The 18,341-nt window shown below is 41.1% G+C and overlaps 1 long non-coding RNA gene and 1 pseudogene across 21 annotated transcripts in view; one reads left to right on the top strand and one right to left on the bottom strand.

Annotated features, from left to right (window-relative positions):
- LOC118665031 overlaps positions 1-18,341 on the bottom strand; it is a 147,774-nt gene that overhangs the window by 5,756 nt on the left and 123,677 nt on the right. For 3 of the 21 annotated variants that reach the window (XR_004970496.1, XR_004970506.1, XR_004970511.1), the window contains one exon: positions 5,216-5,486. The exons of 2 other annotated variants lie outside the window; for them this stretch is intronic. This is a non-coding gene — a long non-coding RNA (uncharacterized LOC118665031). Of the gene's footprint in view, positions 1-5,191; positions 5,487-15,562; positions 15,718-18,341 lie in introns of those variants that run through there. 16 more of the 21 variants (XR_004970502.1, XR_004970509.1, XR_004970513.1 and 13 more) reach the window with 13 other exon arrangements.
- LOC118665030 lies at positions 9,847-10,584 on the top strand (annotated as a pseudogene).

Here is an 18,341-nt window from a genome sequence, read left to right as displayed (position 1 = left end):
AACCCCCACATGGGCTAATTCCAACTCTCATCCTGATCTTACATCACCTTTCAGTAGCACTTAATATAGTTGATGACTCTCTTATCTCTCAAACACTTTCTTTACTGGGCTCCAGAACTCTGCACTTGCTGATTTTCCTTTCTCTAGCTGCCTTTTCTCAACCTCCTTTGCTGGTTTCTCACTTTTTCTCTTCCTCCTGCACAGAAGGAAATTTGCTATTACTTTCTGTATATTTCTGTTGCATTAAAACATGAGGTTGATGACAGCATGGATTCTTCTGTGTTTACTTTATTATCATCTTTCTGGAGCCTAGAATGGTGTTTAATGCACAATAAGAACTGAAATAGGAGAACCAAGATGGCGGCATAGGTTAACGCCGGAGTTTGCTGCCTTGAACAACTACTTCAAAAGTGAAACTAAAAGATGGAAGGGACATCACCCAGAACCACAGGAACACTGGCTGAGTGGAAGTCCTACAACTAGGAGGAAAGAGAAACGCATACGGACACTCAGAGGAGGCGCAGTGCTGAAGTCAAGTTCTGAGGTGCGGAGTGCGCGGAGCGGGCTGGCGGTGGAGGGCGTGGTTGGCGTTTTCAATCGGGAGGGAGTCACAGACTCTGAGCTCCAGATACGGGCGAGTCTTTAGGGACCCAGACTCAAACGAGAGAAGCGGGACTGTCTGGCTTTGGTCAGTGCGAGTGCAGTTTTCTCTCCGAGATTTGCAGCGGGTGCTGGGACTCAGAGAGGCAGAGCCCCTGGGGACGGGACTGAGAGCCGCCATAACTGCTCTCTCTGGCCCACCCTGTTGATCCTGTGCGACCCGCCCCGCCCAAGCCCTGCACAGAGGCATTTGCTGGATAGCCTCAGGCAAAGGCTAGATTAGCACCTCCCTAGAGGACAGAAGTTCTCTCACTGCAGACACAGCTGATCCTCATAGCCGCTTGGCCTGGAAGTCAAACCCTCCCTGGTATTAGCTACAACAATCAAGGTTTAACTATAAGACTACGCACAAAGACCACTAGGGGGTGCACCAAGGAAGCATAACAAAATGCGGAGACAAAGAAACAGGACAAAATTGTCAATGGAAGATATAGAGTTCAGAACCACACTTTTAAGGTCTCTCAAGAACTGTTTAGAAGCCGCCGATAAACTTAATGAGATCTACAAGAAAACTAATGAGACCCTCGATGTTATCTTGGGGAACCAACTAGAAATTAAGCATACACGGACTGAAAGAGCGAATATTATACAGACTCCCGACAGCAGACCAGAGGAGCGCAAGAATCAAGTCAATGATTTGAAATGCGAGGAAGCAAAAAACACCCAACTGGAAAAGCAAAATGAAAAAAGAATCCAAAAATGCGAGGATAGTGTAAGGAGCCTCTGGGACAGCTTCAAGCGTACCAACATCAGAATTATAGGGGTGCCAGAAGATGAGAGAGAGCAAGATATTGAAAACCTATTTGAAGAAATAATGACAGAAAACTTCCCCCACCTGGTGAAAGAAATGGACTTACAGGTCCAGGAAGCGCGGAGAACCCCAAACAAAAGGAATCCAAAGAGGACCACACCAAGACACATCATAATTAAAATGCCAAGAGCAAAAGACAAAGAGAGAATCTTAAAAACAGCAAGAGAAAGAAACTCAGTTACCTACAAGGGAATACCCATACGACTGTCAGCTGATTTCTCAACAGAAACTTTGCAGGCCAGAAGGGAGTGGCAAGAAATATTCAAAGTGATGAATACCGAGAACCTACAACCAAGATTACTTTATCCAGCAAAGCTATCATCCAGAATTGAAGGTCAGATAAAGAGCTTCACAGATAAGGAAAAGCTAAAGGAGTTCATCACCACCAAACCAGTATTATATGAAATGCTGAAAGGTATCCTTTAAGAAGAGGAAGAGGAAGAAAAAAGTAAAGATACAAATTATGAACAACAAATATGCATCTATCAACAAGTGAATCTAAGAATCAAGTGAATAAATAATCTGATGAACAGAATGAACTGGTGATTATAATAGAATCAGGGACATAGAAAGGGAATGGACTGACTATTCTTGTGGGGGAAAGGGGTGTGGGAGATGCGGGAAGAGACTGGACAAAAATCGTGCACCTATGGATGAGGACAGTGGGTGGGGAGTGAGGGCGGAGGGTGGGGCGGGAACTGGGAGGAGGGGAGTTATGGGGGGGGGAAAAAGAGGAACAAATGTAATAATCTGAACAATAAAGATTTATTTAAAAAAAAAAAAAGAACTGAAATAAATGAGTGAATGAGTGAGTCTCCGGGAGATTTAGTGATTTCTCCCATTACAAGTTAGCAGCTAATAAGTGTCAAAGCCAGAACTCAAGCCTCATTTCAGGACCCCTGTGCTTCCACGCTGGTGACCTACCCAAGCCAGAATGGGAAACTCTCCATCCCTGTTTGGAGGAGTCCACCCAAAGTTCCCATTCTTCCTGACTTCTCATAAAATGTTTATAATCCCATGAAATAAGCTTTCCCAGTGTCCCTGCTGGGACTTCCCACTCATCTCTAATTTAATGAATCCAAACAAACAGGACAGAAAAGGAGCTGCTTCCCCATGAACAGAGAAGGGAGTAAACATCTCCCTAAATTTCAAGTTGTAATTAGCAATTCCAGTGAGCAAGGAATTTTAGTTGATCCGAGATAGCCATCCATTATCAGCCCTGCTGCTAGTATTAAGCCCACTTAGATGACTATGCCTTAACTCACAGTACCACTGGGAAATAAAGGTTTATTCATGAAAATTGAATTTAATATAACCCTCCTCTTCAGGGCACAGTTACCTAGAAATTCAGTGTTCAGATTGGCCTGGAAATATTGCATTCTAACTATTAAAATCCACACATTTGCTTAAGCACTAATCTACATGCAAGGTACTCTCTTCTGCTGAGAGATCATTATAAAAATAAGAAACTTATAGCCTTCTTTGAACCTTATGTACTGAACTTGAATTAAAAGCTTTACAGTCAATATGTCATTTAATTCTTACAACAGCTTTACAACATGGGGTAATGTCCACATTATAACTACGAATGCTGTGTAAGTTCATCTTCTTATGGCCCTAGAAAGAATAACCATCACAGTGGAAATTCCAAACCAATTCTTTCTGACTCTGAAGCTGGGGCCCTTAACTAATGTGTCAGACCACCTTCAGTTAAGAAGATTAAGAAGTTAAGAAGGAGTAAGATTCTGACTCACCCCCTATCTCTAGGAGCTGAGATTTTTCAGGAGAAAAATAGAAAAACATCTAACTCTGGTGTGTTGTTGCTTTTCAATGCTGATTACTGTAATGAATGACGCTATTTAGGAAGAAACTTATTCTGAAAGGAGTCAGCTAAAACCCTCTATGTATAAGGTATTTGAGTTATAGGTAAGTTTTAAAAGTTTGACATGGGGCAAAGAACATTTCAAGGGAAAGAGATTTTAGTGGGGGGAAAAAAGACAAAATCTTGAATCAACTAAAACAACTGAAGCAGCAATCTTTATAAACACAAGGCTGTTACACTACTTTATAAATACAAGATTGCTACATCCAGAAGATGTTATAATTAATCCCAATAGGGAGACTCACACACTGAACTTCCACACATCATCTGTTTGGAATTAAAGAAATGCAGAGGATACCTTCCCCTAAAGTTCTCCATTTCGCCTGAAGACCTCCTTACCTTACTATCTCAACTTCTTCCAGACAGTAAACAGGTTAATGGCCTGCTTTTAAAAGCTAAAACCCCTAGGAAAATCACAATCTATAAATCACATCTCACTCTGTATTGATTTACTTCCTGTGGCTTCCTCCTAACCCAGCTGAGAGCTAGCATCTGATGCACAAACAGTATTGATGGGGAGGATGGGTGGGGAAGGAAGAGGAAGCAGTAATTCTAGTACCTGGGGTACACCCCAAGGGGCAGATCTGAGTGAAGTCCTGAGGCCAAGCTGTCAGTCAGATACAGGAAAGAAGAAGGCAAATGGTAGGGGGATGAACCATTACAAGGGACAGAAACCCAGCTCAAACTGGCCTAAGCAAATTAGAGAATTGATTGAATTTGATCTCTAAGTTCAGTCAGGTTTTTGCTGTGGCTAAACCTGCAGGCTTTGTCACCACATCACCTGAGCCCAGATCCCTGCTCAAATCCTTACTCACTGTAAGCATGTTAGTTAAGTTCTCTGGGCTTTGCTTCCCCTGAGTGTGATGATAATAATCATGGGTTTGAGTGGGTTAATGCATGTATTATGGGTTCAATTATGCCCCCCAAAAGATGTTCAAGTCCTAACCCCCCGTGCCACCAATTTCTTTATTTGGAAATAGGATCTTTGCAAATGTAATTAGTTCAGGTGAGATCATACTGGAGTAGAGTTGCCTTTAATTGAACATGACTGCTGTCCTTATAATAAGAGGTGAGAGATACAGAGACACAGACACAAAGATGCCATGTGATGATGGAGGGAGAGATTGAAATGCTACAGCTTCAAACCAAGGAGATCTAGGACTACCAAAGTTGTAAGAGGCAAGGAAAGATTCTTCCCTACAGTTTCAGAGGGAGTGTATTAGTTTGCTTGAGCTATTGTAAGAAAATACCATAAACTGATTGGCTAAAACAATGGAAATTAGTTTTCTCACAGTTCTGGAGGCTAGAAGTTCCAAATCAAAGTCAGATAGGGTTGGTTTCTGGTGAACTTTCTCTTCCTGGCTTGCAGATGACCACCTTCTCATTGTGTCCTCACATGGTGGCGAGAAAGAATGAGGTCTCTTGTGTATCTTCTTATAAGGTTACTAATTCTATCAAATCAGGACCCAACCCTATGACCTTATTCAACTAAATTACTTCCAAATACAGTCAACACTGGGGGCTGAGGCTTCAACACACAAATTTGAGGGAGGTATGGAGGGGACACAGTTCAGTTTAGAATAGGGAGCATGGCCCTGCCAACGTCTTGAATTTGAACTTTTAGCCTCCAGAACTATAAGGCAATACATTTTTTACATTTCTATTTGTTTTAAACTGCCTAGCTTGTAGAACTTTGTTTTGGCAGCTCTAGGAAACCAATACAACATGTGAAATGCTTGCACTCATGCTTAGTGCATAGTATTTCATACATGCCAGGTATTATTATTACAATCAGGCATAATTCAATCCAGGGCCTCAAGCAATATCATCAGGAATTTCTATTTCCTCTTCTCTCCACTTTGCTTTCTTCTGTATTAGTTCATGTCCACAACCTTTCAGGTTGGCTCACCCTCATGGTGTCCCTGGGGACTCCGGTCTTACATGGTATGAGCTTAGTAGCCCCCAGGGGTGGGGGAACCTCTCTTTCCCAATAGTTCCAGCAGAAGCCCTGGGGCTGAATCTCATGGGCCTGGATGAAGTCACATCACTGAACGTTGAAACAATCACCGTGGCCAGAGGGATGCAGTGTTTTGGCCAGACATGCCCACCAGGCAGCCCTGACTGGAGTCAACTCTGTTGGAAACACATGGACCAAAAAGGAAACTGGGTGGTTAGGAAAAAGGAATTCAGACTTCTAATACCCCAAGGGGGACCAAAATGTTGGGGAGACATAAACAATAGATAATGATTACATAGGATTTTAGAAAACTGAAATGTATAAACATCTCTGAAGTTCCCAGTATGTTTATGACGCTATAATAGTAAGAATTATTGGTTGCAAATACAGAAAACAGGATTAGTCCACTTAAATAGAAAAGGAAATGTCCAGAGAGTCTGGCAGTTTACAAAGCAGAAAAACAAAGAGGCTGGAGAATCAGACTTGGGCAGAAATGAGCAATGCTAACTCTTGCCAACATCTCATCTCATCTGGCTTCTGTGTGAGAGTTGGGACCCTTCCCCCTACCTATTTAGGACCCCTCACCCCGAAACAAGTAAGGTGTTTGGATGTTGAGTGGACAAAAAGAAAGGTTCACTATAGTCTTCTACTTTATGACATTGAGGAAATGGTTGTGAATTGAAAGGGACCTAGAACCTTCCAGAACCTGACATCCAGGAGGGAGAGACTTCTTTAGAACTAACCAACACTCAAGTCAGAGTACAACACAAGCCCAGGGAGAACCTGAGAAAGCTCCGAGAGGAAAATAACAGCAAGTCAATGAGGGCAGCAGCAGGGGTAGAAAAGAGAATTCTAGAAGTGACAGCATGAGTGACGGCATGGAGAAAAATAGAATCGGTCAAATAAAATAAGGGAGCTGTTTTGACTTCCAGAAATGTGTTTCTCAGCAGCATCTCAATGCCTCAAAGATTATCTATAAGAACAGCTGTTACCCAACAACTACTTGAGGCTTGATGTAAAGGAAAACATTCCCACGCCAATCTGCTCTCGAAATAGAAGCTAAGGAGACACAAAAATACCAAGGCCGCTACAGCAGCCTGAGTCGAAGCTTTTTATGGAACAAAGAGCTCTGTGGGTTCCTAAAGGACTCACTTCTCCTCCTCCATGGTTCTGTTTGTCCTGAGCGCTCACGGTCAGGGTGTGGGGAAGGACAAGGGCAAGCAGCCACCTGAGCCAGAGCCAGCCTCCAGCTCCCGTGCACCCATGAGGTGTGCCCTTCCCAGAAACAACAACAATAGCTGAAGCTGTCTCTAGAATTTACTGAGAGTTGAATGGGGCTAAAGCTATTCTGAGAGTTTCACACGGTTATATCCTCTACCACAACCTTATTAAGTAGATGTTGCTCTAATCCCTATTTTACAGATGAGGAAACTGAGGCATAGAAGGTAAAGCCATGTGTCCCAGATAGGGTGCCCCATCATTCTGCTTCCCACGCTACACAAAATAGTAACCAAAACCTCTGCAGCATTATGGAGCTTTCGAAGGCTGTGGGAAGGGAGGGGCATGAGTGGCAAGAGGGGAAAAGCTGAAAGGTCTTCTTCAATATTTGCAATGTGCCCAGGTTTTGTGCTGAGCACTCTGCATAGTCTAGAAAACAAAAACAAAGTAAAATCTATTCAGCAAATGGGCAACAATATGAATGTGAGGAATGCCACTAAACTGGACATTTGAAAATGGTTAAAATGGCCAATTTTGTATTATATGTATTTTAACACAATACATATTTTAAATAAAAATAAAAATATTTTTAAATCTATCAGGTGCAGGCTAATGCTGTAAGCATTCGTTCATTTCACTCTCTCATCAGCCCTACAAGGCAGATGCCATTTTTTATCCCCAGTTGAATGGAGGCTTCCAGAAGTCAAGTTACTCCTTTGGTTATAATTACCAGCTAGTGCATGCTTTCAATTCCATTATCTTGTGCTGCAAGTAGTACTTTCAGTAATAATATTATTAGTGCTATTAATAATAATTAGTATTATTAATTACCAGTGGTAGTCATATTAGAAATAATATTATTACTAATAGCACTTATTATTATTAGCATAGGCTTTCGAGGCAGCCAACATGGTTTTGAATGGCAACTTCTTCATCTACTAGCTGTGTGATCATGGACAAGTTACTTGACCTCTCTGTGCCTGTTTACTCATTTATAAAAAAGATAATAATAGTGCCTCTTTCATAGGTTTGTCAAGTGGATTGCAATGAGATCATCTCTTAAAAGTGCTTAGCACAGAGCCTGGCAAATAGTAGGTAGGTGCAGAATAAAATATTAATGGTACTATATTAATATTTTCAAGAGGGAAATTAAGCTAAGGAAAGGGGTTACGCAACTTACTTGAGGCTATACAACTTGTGAAAAGGTGGACAGAAAGTCTCATATCTTTGCTGGCCAGGGGGGAAGAAGGTGGATGTTCATAGGGGACATCATGGCACTTCTCACAATCATTACAGAGAGATTTGGGGAAAGGATCTTAGATCAGTGAAGGCTCAGGCACCTCTCTGGGTAGGAAGCTCTTTGATAAATCTGTAGCATGTTCAAACTGTAGACATTCCACAAAAATGGATCCATGTGAAGTGACACAAACTTGCGAACAAGTTTCCAGGATTCTCAGGTTCTTGAATTTCTCTTCCCCACCCAGGGGTACTCTCTGGTAGGAACGCCTGCCCTAGACCGCCCAAACCCGTCCCACTTCTACTGGCATAAGAGGAAGACTCCCAAGGAGGTTCAGGCAGTAGTTCTCACTTCTCTTTCTGATTCAATAAGCCTGGTGTGCAACGCAGAAATGCCGATTTTAACAACCTTCCCAATTTTGAGAATGCAGGTTCATAGGATTTGCCCAAAGTCACCCAGGTAAAATGAGGTCAAGACAGGATCAGCCCTAAGAAATTATTCCACCTGAGGAGTCTGAACTCTAACCAGTGATGTTTTTTGTTTTTACCTTTCATACAACCTAAAACTATTCTCAAGTGAATTAAACATTTAATACTTTTCAAAATAATTATGTAAAGAAAGAAATTCTGCATAGAAGGAAATACACCAAGCTTCTCATAGTGGGATCTCTGAAAAAGTGGAATTATGACCTTTTCCTTCCTTCTATCTCCTTTTTTATATTTCCCAGCGTTTGTATAATAAATGTGTTCTGCAGAATGAGACATCTTTGAAAGTAAACTTTATGTTTAATATATGTATTTTTGTATTTGTGTTTTCTAGACAGTTAATTTAGAACATTAAACCATTTTGTTTATATTTTTCCTGGCTTCTTAACTTAAAAATAAAATTATGGATGGCTTGCAATGGTCAGCAAACTCATTAGTCAACAGAGCCAAATATCAACAGTACAACGATTGAAATTTCTTTTGAGAGCCAAATTTTTAACTTAAACTATATAGGTTGATACATTGTTATTAACTTAATTAGGGTACTCCTAAGGCTTAGGAAGAGCCACACTCAAGGGGCCAAAGAGCCGCATGTGGCTCGCGAGCCGCAGTTTGCTGACCATGGGCTTAGGGGAACCAAAATGAATTTACTTGAAAGTGAACCAAAACAAAACTTAGAAGAAAAAATGTGGCATTTGATTAACAACCTTGTGAAGAATTGCAGATGCAGACCTAGAATTTGGGGGGCTTCACTATCATCCTTGAAGAAAAAATAAAACTGATTGCACCGCCGTGGATGATTTAATAAGGCTTATGTTTTCAGATCGCCGGTGCTTTGATAACAATGCCATTAGGAAAAAGAAGGTCAGGAAGACATAAAACGCCTGCATCCTGGGAGTGTGATAACAAAAGAATGATGAGGGAGCCTTACGACTGTCTCGCACTTACTAGTTTTCAAAGCCCATTTATAATAATTAGCGATTGGAAAGAACCCAAATGGCTAACAATAGGGGAATGGCTAAACAAACAGCGGTCGATGGACAAAGATGGAATACTTCATAAAGAGAGACGAGACGGTAGGTCGTGAAGAGCAGACTGAGCCAGTTCTGGAAATGCATGCATGACCTCATGTTAACTAAGAAAGAAATGCAGTGCAAAATGGTGCCTTGGGACTGCAACAAGACATTTTCAAGGGCCTATCACATTAGCATCCTAGGCCAGGGGGAGAGAAAAGAGCTGATGTCAAATTCTGGCTCCACCAAAAGCTACCTGAGTAGCATTAGAGAGTTTAAAGGTAATCTCTTATTTATGTACATTTCTGTTTTCAAAATTTTTTTTAAACCTGAGTTGGAAAATTAACTTACATAAGCAGGATTCTATTCTCGGAGATGTATACATATATAGGTAAAATCTATAACACATCTCGCCTTCATTTTGGGTTTACTTCTAGCAATTCATATAATCTTTAATTTTACTTTCTTTCTGATTGAACCCAAAGACTGAAAGCTTATGAACAAAGAGAATTCATTATTTTTAACATCCCAATCAATTTCATTTTAGTCTCAATTTGCATTAAGAATTAAATTTGAGAGTGCGCTCTCCTCGGGGCGGCGGAGGCGACGCGCCGGGGAAGATGGAAGACTACCAGACTGCGGAAGAGACCACTTTTGTTGTTGACGAAGTGAGCAACATTGTGAAAGAGGCTATAGAAAGTGCCATCGGCGGCAACGCCATCAGCACAGCAAAGTCAACCAGTGGACCACAAATGTCGTAGAACAAACTTTAAGCCAACTCACCAAGCTGGGAAAACCATTCAAATACATTGTGACCTGTATAATTATGCAGAAGAACGGAGCAGGACTACACACGGCGAGGTCTTGCTTCTGGGACAGCTCTACTGACGGGAGCTGCACCGTGCGATGGGAGAATAAGACCATGTACTGCATCGTCAGCGCCTTCGGACTGTCCATCTGACTGACCACCTCACCCCCCCAGGCTCTTTCTCCTCTGTCTCAACATTTCTCCGATCTTCTAGCCACCAGCCATGAATTCAATGAACAGCTTTCCTGCCCTTTGTTTTCTGTGGCACTCTCAACATGCAGAGAAAAACCCAAGTGACCGCACTGTCCTGTGATCAGCACACCCTCAATCACGGGTCGTTCTTGGGCAGTCGGAACCTGGACTGTCACGTGTCCGCACTCTGAATATCTCTGTTCAAAGGTGCTAAACACTCAACCTGCTAGTGTGAACCTTTCTCTACTCTCTGAAATCATTCAAACACACTAATTTTTCCATACTTTGTACTTTTGTTAGAATAAATTATTCCAATTTAAAGTTTGTTTTTCTTTAGTCTAAATCAGCGGTGGCCAACCTTTCGGACCCACGGACCACCGGTTGGTGACCGCTGGTCTAAATAGTATCACAAACAAAATCTTCATATTTAATTAGTGCTTCAGCATCTATAAAACCAAAAAGGAAAACAAAAACAAGCTGCAATTTGGCTTTGGTTCTCTCCACACAAAGACTTGCTAACCCATGGGCCAGGCCCTGACAGCTCCGCTGTGTTCTGGTGAGATCTCTTCTACCTCCATCCTAAGGCTCCCTCTCCTAGAGCGCAGGTGGGAAGTGGGCCCACTGACTCTGTTCCCTTAGCCAGGAGCTCTAATGCACGCACACGGCTCAGATCTGCAGCACTACAGCTTGTACTCCGTGTTCTCATTTCCAGTAGCAATCTCACATACACAAATTTTTTAGTACTTTAGGGCTTGCAAAATGCCTTCACAATCATTCATTTTGTATCTACAACAATTAACACCATTATTTATAGAAAATGTGTTTGGAGGTTATTGGCTTGATTTAAAGTTATATCCAAGTAAGTAAGGAGCTGGGCCCCAAACCCTGGTCTTGTGACCTCATCTTTGTGCTCATCCTTGGGCCACATTGTCTTAGCAATAAAGACACACTCCATGTTCACCTGCTGAAATGAAAAAAACCCTGCTCTTGTCCTGAAAGCACTCCCGTATGAAAGATAAGTTAACTCCACATGCAAAGAGCAAACCAATGTAATAAAAAAGGATCAAATATTACAAACATACACGTACCAAAAAGGTAGGCTCAGAATGAAGCCACTCCCAAAGTTTGCCATAAATAAACATTTATTCATTTAAAAAAAAAAAAGAATTAAATTTGAAGCTCATTATCACCAATATTAGAACTTAAATTTTTTTAATATATTTTATTGATTTTTTTACAGAGAGGAAGGAAGAGGGACAGAGAGCTAGAAACATCGATGAGAGAGAAACATCAATCAGCCGCCCCCTGAACACCTCCCAGTGGGGATGTGCCCGCAACCAAGGCACATGCCCTTGACCGGAATCGAACCTGGGACCCTTCAGTCCGCAAGCTGACACTCTATCCACTGAGCCAAACCGGCTATGGCAGAACTTAAATTTTTTTCCAGTTTTCACATGTTAAAAACTTTCATGGCCAAAAGCTTTTCTAAAAGAAAGAGTTTATGGGGCTAAATGTTCCCAGAAAAGGACCAGGTCCTGGGGCCTGTGGTCCGAACCACCAGCAGCAGGGCTGGATGGAGAAGGGGCCATGTCCATCGCCCTGAGTGGATGGGCTTTTTTAATACATTGAATAGAGGGAAGAAACATTTCACACTGGCTACAGATGAACGGAGTGGGAGACTGAGAAGTGGAACTCATCCTGAGATAGATGCAGAGTCCGTGAGGAAGAAGTGTTTGCTCCTTTGGGTTGGTGGTAGGAGTTCCCAGGGAGGCAGGAAGCAGAGCTGCCTGGTGATCGGTGGTGCCTGGCTATTCTCTTTAGCTAATCGCTGAAACAGCCACATTTATGTAGTGTATACTAAATAATGTTTCTTTAGTATACATTAAACAAATGCTAAGCAGCCTTTGTTGGCTTTGCCCTGCATTTGTTACCTGATTTACTTCTCTTGGCTCTTCCTTCCATCCTCTGGCCTGCTGTAAATTAACCTGGGACACCTCAGACTTTTCTCCCTGCCACACAAATCTAGCAAATCATGTGTCAGGCGTGAGAGCCTTGGCCTTGTTCCATGTAACATTTCTGTCTCAGAGATTTCAGTGAAGAATAAATTCAAACATAGGTAAAAGCTGTTGATTTAATGCCTGACGCAATTTGTTCCCAATAGACATTTACTGACTTTTATTTTGAATGCTAATATGAAAATTAATAACAGTGAATATGGTGCAGACTGAACACTAATTGAAATGTAGAACAGTACTTGCCTAGAAGGAGGCCTTTGCTAACAAGCACCAGGGTCCTGGCTTTGCTCTCCACAGATCTTTATCCCTGCACCAAGCTCAGATCATCAAGCTTATAAATGATATAAAGCCGAAAAGAGGAGCATCTATCTTAGATAATGGAACAAAAATCTAGAATAATTTCAAAGGTATGGTTTAAACATACAAGATGAAAGTTAGTGAGGGAATGTAAGGCCTTCCACTTATTTTTTAGTTAAACTAATTGGGGTGACATTGGTTACTAAAATCATATAGGTTTCAAGGGTACAATTGTATGATACATCATCTGTATATTGCATCCTATTTTTTAAATATGTTTTTATTGATTTCAGAGAGGAAGGGAGAGGGCAGGAGAGATAGAAATACTAATGATGGGAGAGAATCATCGATCAGCTGTTTCCTGCACGCCCCCTACTGGAGATTGAGCCCACAACCCCAGGTATGTGCCCTGACCAGGAATTGAACCGTGATCTCCTTCATAGATCGATGCTCAACCACTGAGCAACACCAGCCAGGTTGCATCCATTTTTTTAAAACTCCAAAAACAGGTTGGAGAAGAAATAACTTACTCCAGAAAGTAGGGAAAGGATCTAGAGAATTTGGCTAGCAGGCTTTTTATGATCTTGGTAAACCTAAAATTTAATATCTAAAGTAAATGTTTTAAATTGAGTGGATGATATGGCTTTCAGGCAATCCTTTAAAATAATACTTCTCCAAACCAAGCTCTGAGATAAGAGCCAATCCTCTTTAAGTTGATGAGCGTTGCCTTCGCTTTCACTCACTTCCTTTAATGCCCAGGGTATTATGCAGGGCCCCTCTCTTCCACCAGGTAAGCTTGCCTTCCCCGGACTCTCACCTACAGCCTCTTTATACAAATCGCTTTTCCATTTGTGATACCAGGCAGCTTGTATGACATGCATCCTCCCACTGGGAACTAAATTAAGACATCAAAATCTTGTCACATCAGGCACCTAATAATCACTAGTTGTTTGCTAGCACTGTTCATTTGGGATGAACTCAAAATTCTAATCCTGAAAGAAAGCTGTCAGTTTCCATTAGCAGTCACAGTCAATCCAAATACTTTGACTGGTAGCTACAGGCAGCCAGCTGATAGGACCAAGGTTAATGGGACTCTACCCACACCTTGAACCAGTATATAGTACTTTAAAAGCTGGTGATCCTTCCTATCACCGTCCTTCTGACCACCATGTATGAGTGCAGCTAAACAGAAGACCTGAAGCAAGAGAAGAGGCATAGAATAATGACCTAGACATCATTAATAAAACCTACATGATCCGTGCCAGCCTTCTCTCAACAACCTTCTTTCTAACCTTAAAGCTATCTTTCCTCCTTATACCTACTTATCATCTTCCTCTTCCAATTAGAAGTAAAATCTTAAATGCAAAGATCTTGTCTTTCTTTTTATCTCTGGGGCCTAGAACAATGCCTGGCATGTAATAGCTGCTCAGCAAAATATGGGCTGGGCAGGCTGGATAAATAACTGAATGACTTTGAATGGCTTTGAAATCTCCCAGCTGGCATGGCCATGGAGGTAACTTATTTTTTCTTTATGGGATTTTGTTTCTTCCTCTTCAAAAGGAGATGTTTTGGGCCAGGGTGGCTGAGACTACTGACTGTCCATTAAAATGTGTTGTCCCTACTTCCATGGTAGGAGAGCTAGCTGAGCACGTGGCTAAGTTCCTGCCAATGGAATGTGAGTGGAAGCTACGTGTGCACTCTTGGTTTGAGCCTTAAGACAACAAAGTGCCACCTCCATATTCTCTTTTCTCCTTTTCTGCCCACTGGAAGCATCATGACAGCCACCCAGGCCCTAACACACATGCCATGAGGACACGCAGCAAGAGCTGTCCAACTAACCTGGACCATTGCTAGCTTGGACAAAGCCCCACTCCTCACCCCAAAGAGAAAAATGAGCCACTGCACTTGGGGGTCTTTTCATTACAACAGTTTAATATCTTGATGAATATAACTAGATAATCTCTGAGGATCCACTCCAGCTCAGAAGGTCTGGACTGATGGCTGACTTCATCACATGTAATGACGTACTTCATTTAAGAAATCTGCACTCTTAGGGACTATCATCATTGAAAAAGAATGTATTTAACCCTTAGTCTTTTCTTGAGATTTTTCATAACTTATATGAATGTGTGTTTTTAAGAAACAAATTTAGTTTGCACCTCTGAAACAACCACCTATACCATCTGGATGGAATAAGGTTGAATGCTTGGCTTTTTTATTAACCACCAAAAGTACAATAGCAATAAGCATATAAGTCACTATCATTTCAGAGAACACTACACATTTAGAGAGTGTTCTAGTACCTTCATACTTCCCAAACTATGGCAAATACACAGGAAATGGGAGATGAGATGTTTTAGGCAGGATACAGATTGTTTTATAGTTTAATAGCTATATATTACTTTCATGTGTACTTTGTACTTATGGTAAATGACTTTACTTCTCAATTAATGGGGTAATATAGTTTTCCTTAAAAAAATTTTTTTAGTAAGTAAAAAATGACTCTGCTTAGAGAAAAACATTAGTAGTATAGGAAATAACAAAATCTGTGAAGGTGCTATGCAAATGACTAAAACTGGGAAACTCAATGGTTATTATTCATTCCTTACACCTATCATATAATATAGCACATCATAGATGTTCAGTAAATGTTTGCTAAATTAGTTAATTTGGTTCTAATGTACTACTCCTTGAAAAATAACTAATTTTCAAGAAAGAATTGCCAATGGTGGAATAACTAACATTAAAGAAATCTCATCAGAGAGATATTAGTCAGAGAGGTCTTATGAATCTCTCCAATCACATCATGTAGATAATTCACCAGCCAAGTCCTGTCTGTGCCTTGACCATTAATAGTTAATCTGGGTGCCCCAGATCTCAGACAAAGAGAAATTTAAAAAAAAAGAGAGAGATGGTTGCTCTTTTTTTCCAGCTTCTGTGCCAGAATATAGATAATCCTTTTAAAGAGGAATTTTTAAACTATGTGGGAAGACCTGCCTCATACTCTGCTCCAATTTAGAACCAGGGCTGGAACTGGAGTGCAGCCAAGAACTCTGCCATGGATGAGGAAGACGTGAGCATGCTCATTGTGCCCATGGATATGGGCAAAAGAAGCGTGGGATTTCTTTACATTGATGGCCACCTAAAAGGAGAATTGAGAGAGGAGAGCATGTTCAATCACACAAAAAAACAAACAAACAAAAAAAAAAAGCAAGGAGATTTTCCTATTCCCGTCCTGCTTGGCAATTACAATGATGAGATTGGTTCTGAGTTTTCACCCCTAAAGGATACAAAAAACTAAAGTATGCATTTGGTTAAGAGAATTTTTTTATGCAATTACCTGGAAATGTCAAGTAAAAGTTGGTGTTGTTTAAGTAATGCTTGTATTATACCTTAAGAAAGCCCAGCATTTCAGAAACTTAGATCAAATTTTAGAAGAACCTGAGTGCCTATTTTTTTTTTTCTATTACTGTCTTTGTGTTTAAATGTCACCCAGGCAACCATTCTGTAGTTACCATTACAGGTTTGACAAGTATGGGTTTTCTGGGAAACTCATTTTGAAGCTGATTAATTTTTCAGATGTCCTTCGCAAGTGGCCCAGTTAATTGACAACACATAGTGCAGTTGTCAAACTACTCTAGACAAAAGGAGCTGACGGGGGCACTCTTTGTTTCCTATTAAAATATAATTTATTACAAGTATCTTTTTATTGTGTGTTCTGTTTGCTAAGTATAAACACATTTAGATGAGGAGTTAGTCTGGTCAGACTCAACTGTGATCCATCATCAACCAGCTAATAATTATTTACTCTTGGGGAAAGGCTTTCTAATGCCCATGTTGATACCTGGGACCTCTCCAGTCCATTTGCTCTGTCTGCTTCGTGAATAGCTAGAGAGGCAGGCAAGTCTCAACATTAAACATCCAAAATTAAAACTGGCACTGCACTTCTTGGCCTCATGAGCCTTCCAAATCCCTTCGCAATCTTCCCTTTGTTCCTCTCTCCAATTCCAGCTTTCTTTTTTCTTTTCACTTTCCATTCTTTTCTGGCTATATCACATTCCTTAAAGTTTCTCAAACATGCCATGCTTTCTCTAATGTAATCTTTTGTACATGCTGTTCTCTCTGCCTTGGACACTCTTCTCTGTACTTTAACCATAGCTGCTCATCCTTCAAGTCTCAATTTAAACCTCAATTCCTTCTAAAGGCCTTCCTTGAACCCAAGATGTCCCTGTAATGTGTCCCCGGGGCAACCTGTATTTCCCCATGTATGTAAATTATGTTTCTTCCACTAAGTAATCAGATTAGCACCTGCTTTGGCCACATTGCTCCTCCGATGTTGAGTATATGTTATATACACAACAGACATGAACATGAGTAGACCATGAATAAATCAGCTGTTCCAAACACATCCACATGGTAAGATAATATTCCCTTTCGTGTGTGAATTAACCAAGGTCTAGTGAGCTTAAGACAAGGGCCCCACATCGCTAGCATCTTGGCGTCAGAACTCATGTTCAAGTCTCCTTTTCCCAGGGTAGTGCCATTTCTATTATTTCAAAGATTACAAACCAAAGTGTCCATTAAGATAATAAGTAAAATGGGAAGGCTGTGGGACCAGATACAGTGGAGGGGACTGTCATAAACTGAAGGGCCCATGCCTCATTGGAAGGGAGCACCTACAATGTGATCCAGCCAATTATTGCCGTAGAACAGGGTCCACTGTTATCAGCGCTTACTTTTCTTTTTTCCAAAAGAATGAAAAATCCAGAACTTTATGTGAAATAGTCAGATTTTTTAATACCGTCCAAAAAAAGTTTTGTAATAGGTTCTGGATTCCAATCAAAGCATTTATGGGCTTGAAACTCTAAGGCCCATTGTGCCATGTCGACCTTACTCTACACTTAGCTGCTTCCTTCTACACACTCAGCTTTACCTTTGGAGAAACCACCCATGTTCTGACAACCAGCATTTGGAAATTCCACATCACCTAGGAAAATTTCTTGAAAATCAAAAAATTCAATAAAAGACAATGCCTTTTCCTGGTAAGAGACACTCAACTTCTCCCACCCCCTCCAGTTGATTTAGAATTGATCCACCCATGGCATTAAATTCAGCTCCCACACAGGTGGTAACTGATGATCTCACATGACAGAAACCCAAATTGCAAAAGTAGAAAACCTACTTTTTTCTGAGTGGAATCCAAGTGACACATAAGGATACGAAAATGGTTTTTATTTCTGGAGAAATGGTACCAAAGTTTCCACTCCCCTCCCACTCCATTATGACTAGAGAGACCACTGGCTGCCATTAGATTCAGAGGGATTGGGTTTGCAGTTTGGCCCTTGAACTTGCAGCTCTATGATCTCATGTCAGTGGTAACCTGCTGAGAGCCTTACTGTCTTCATAAAATAAACTGGGAAGAAAAGCTATCTCCACATCCATGTTAAGAGTTCACAACAAGGCCAGCTGACTGGACTTCATTATTCCTGAAGATCTACTCTAAGTAGAAATACCTGGTCCCAAAGTCACTGCTTGGTACTGAGTGGGGTACATACAGAACCACATGGTCCAGTGGAGAATTAAGTCACACAGAGAGGGAAGCCCGCTTACGTGCTCTTGAGCCTATTTGCCTAATTTTTATCCAGTTACTCTCCTCTCCTTCTCATTCAAAGATCCAGAAAAAGTCCTAGGTACACCTTACCACTGCTTCCTCACCAACTTCTCTACAATTTGTCAGGAGCTATAACAGATATTTATTGGGCTCTG

Source organism: Myotis myotis, unplaced genomic scaffold, assembly GCF_014108235.1.
Source record: "Myotis myotis isolate mMyoMyo1 unplaced genomic scaffold, mMyoMyo1.p scaffold_m19_p_10, whole genome shotgun sequence".
In the NCBI taxonomy this organism is placed as follows: Eukaryota; Metazoa; Chordata; class Mammalia; order Chiroptera; family Vespertilionidae; genus Myotis; species Myotis myotis.
The sequence above is the reverse complement of the archived record's forward strand: the minus strand, read 5'-3'. Positions and strand labels throughout refer to the sequence as shown.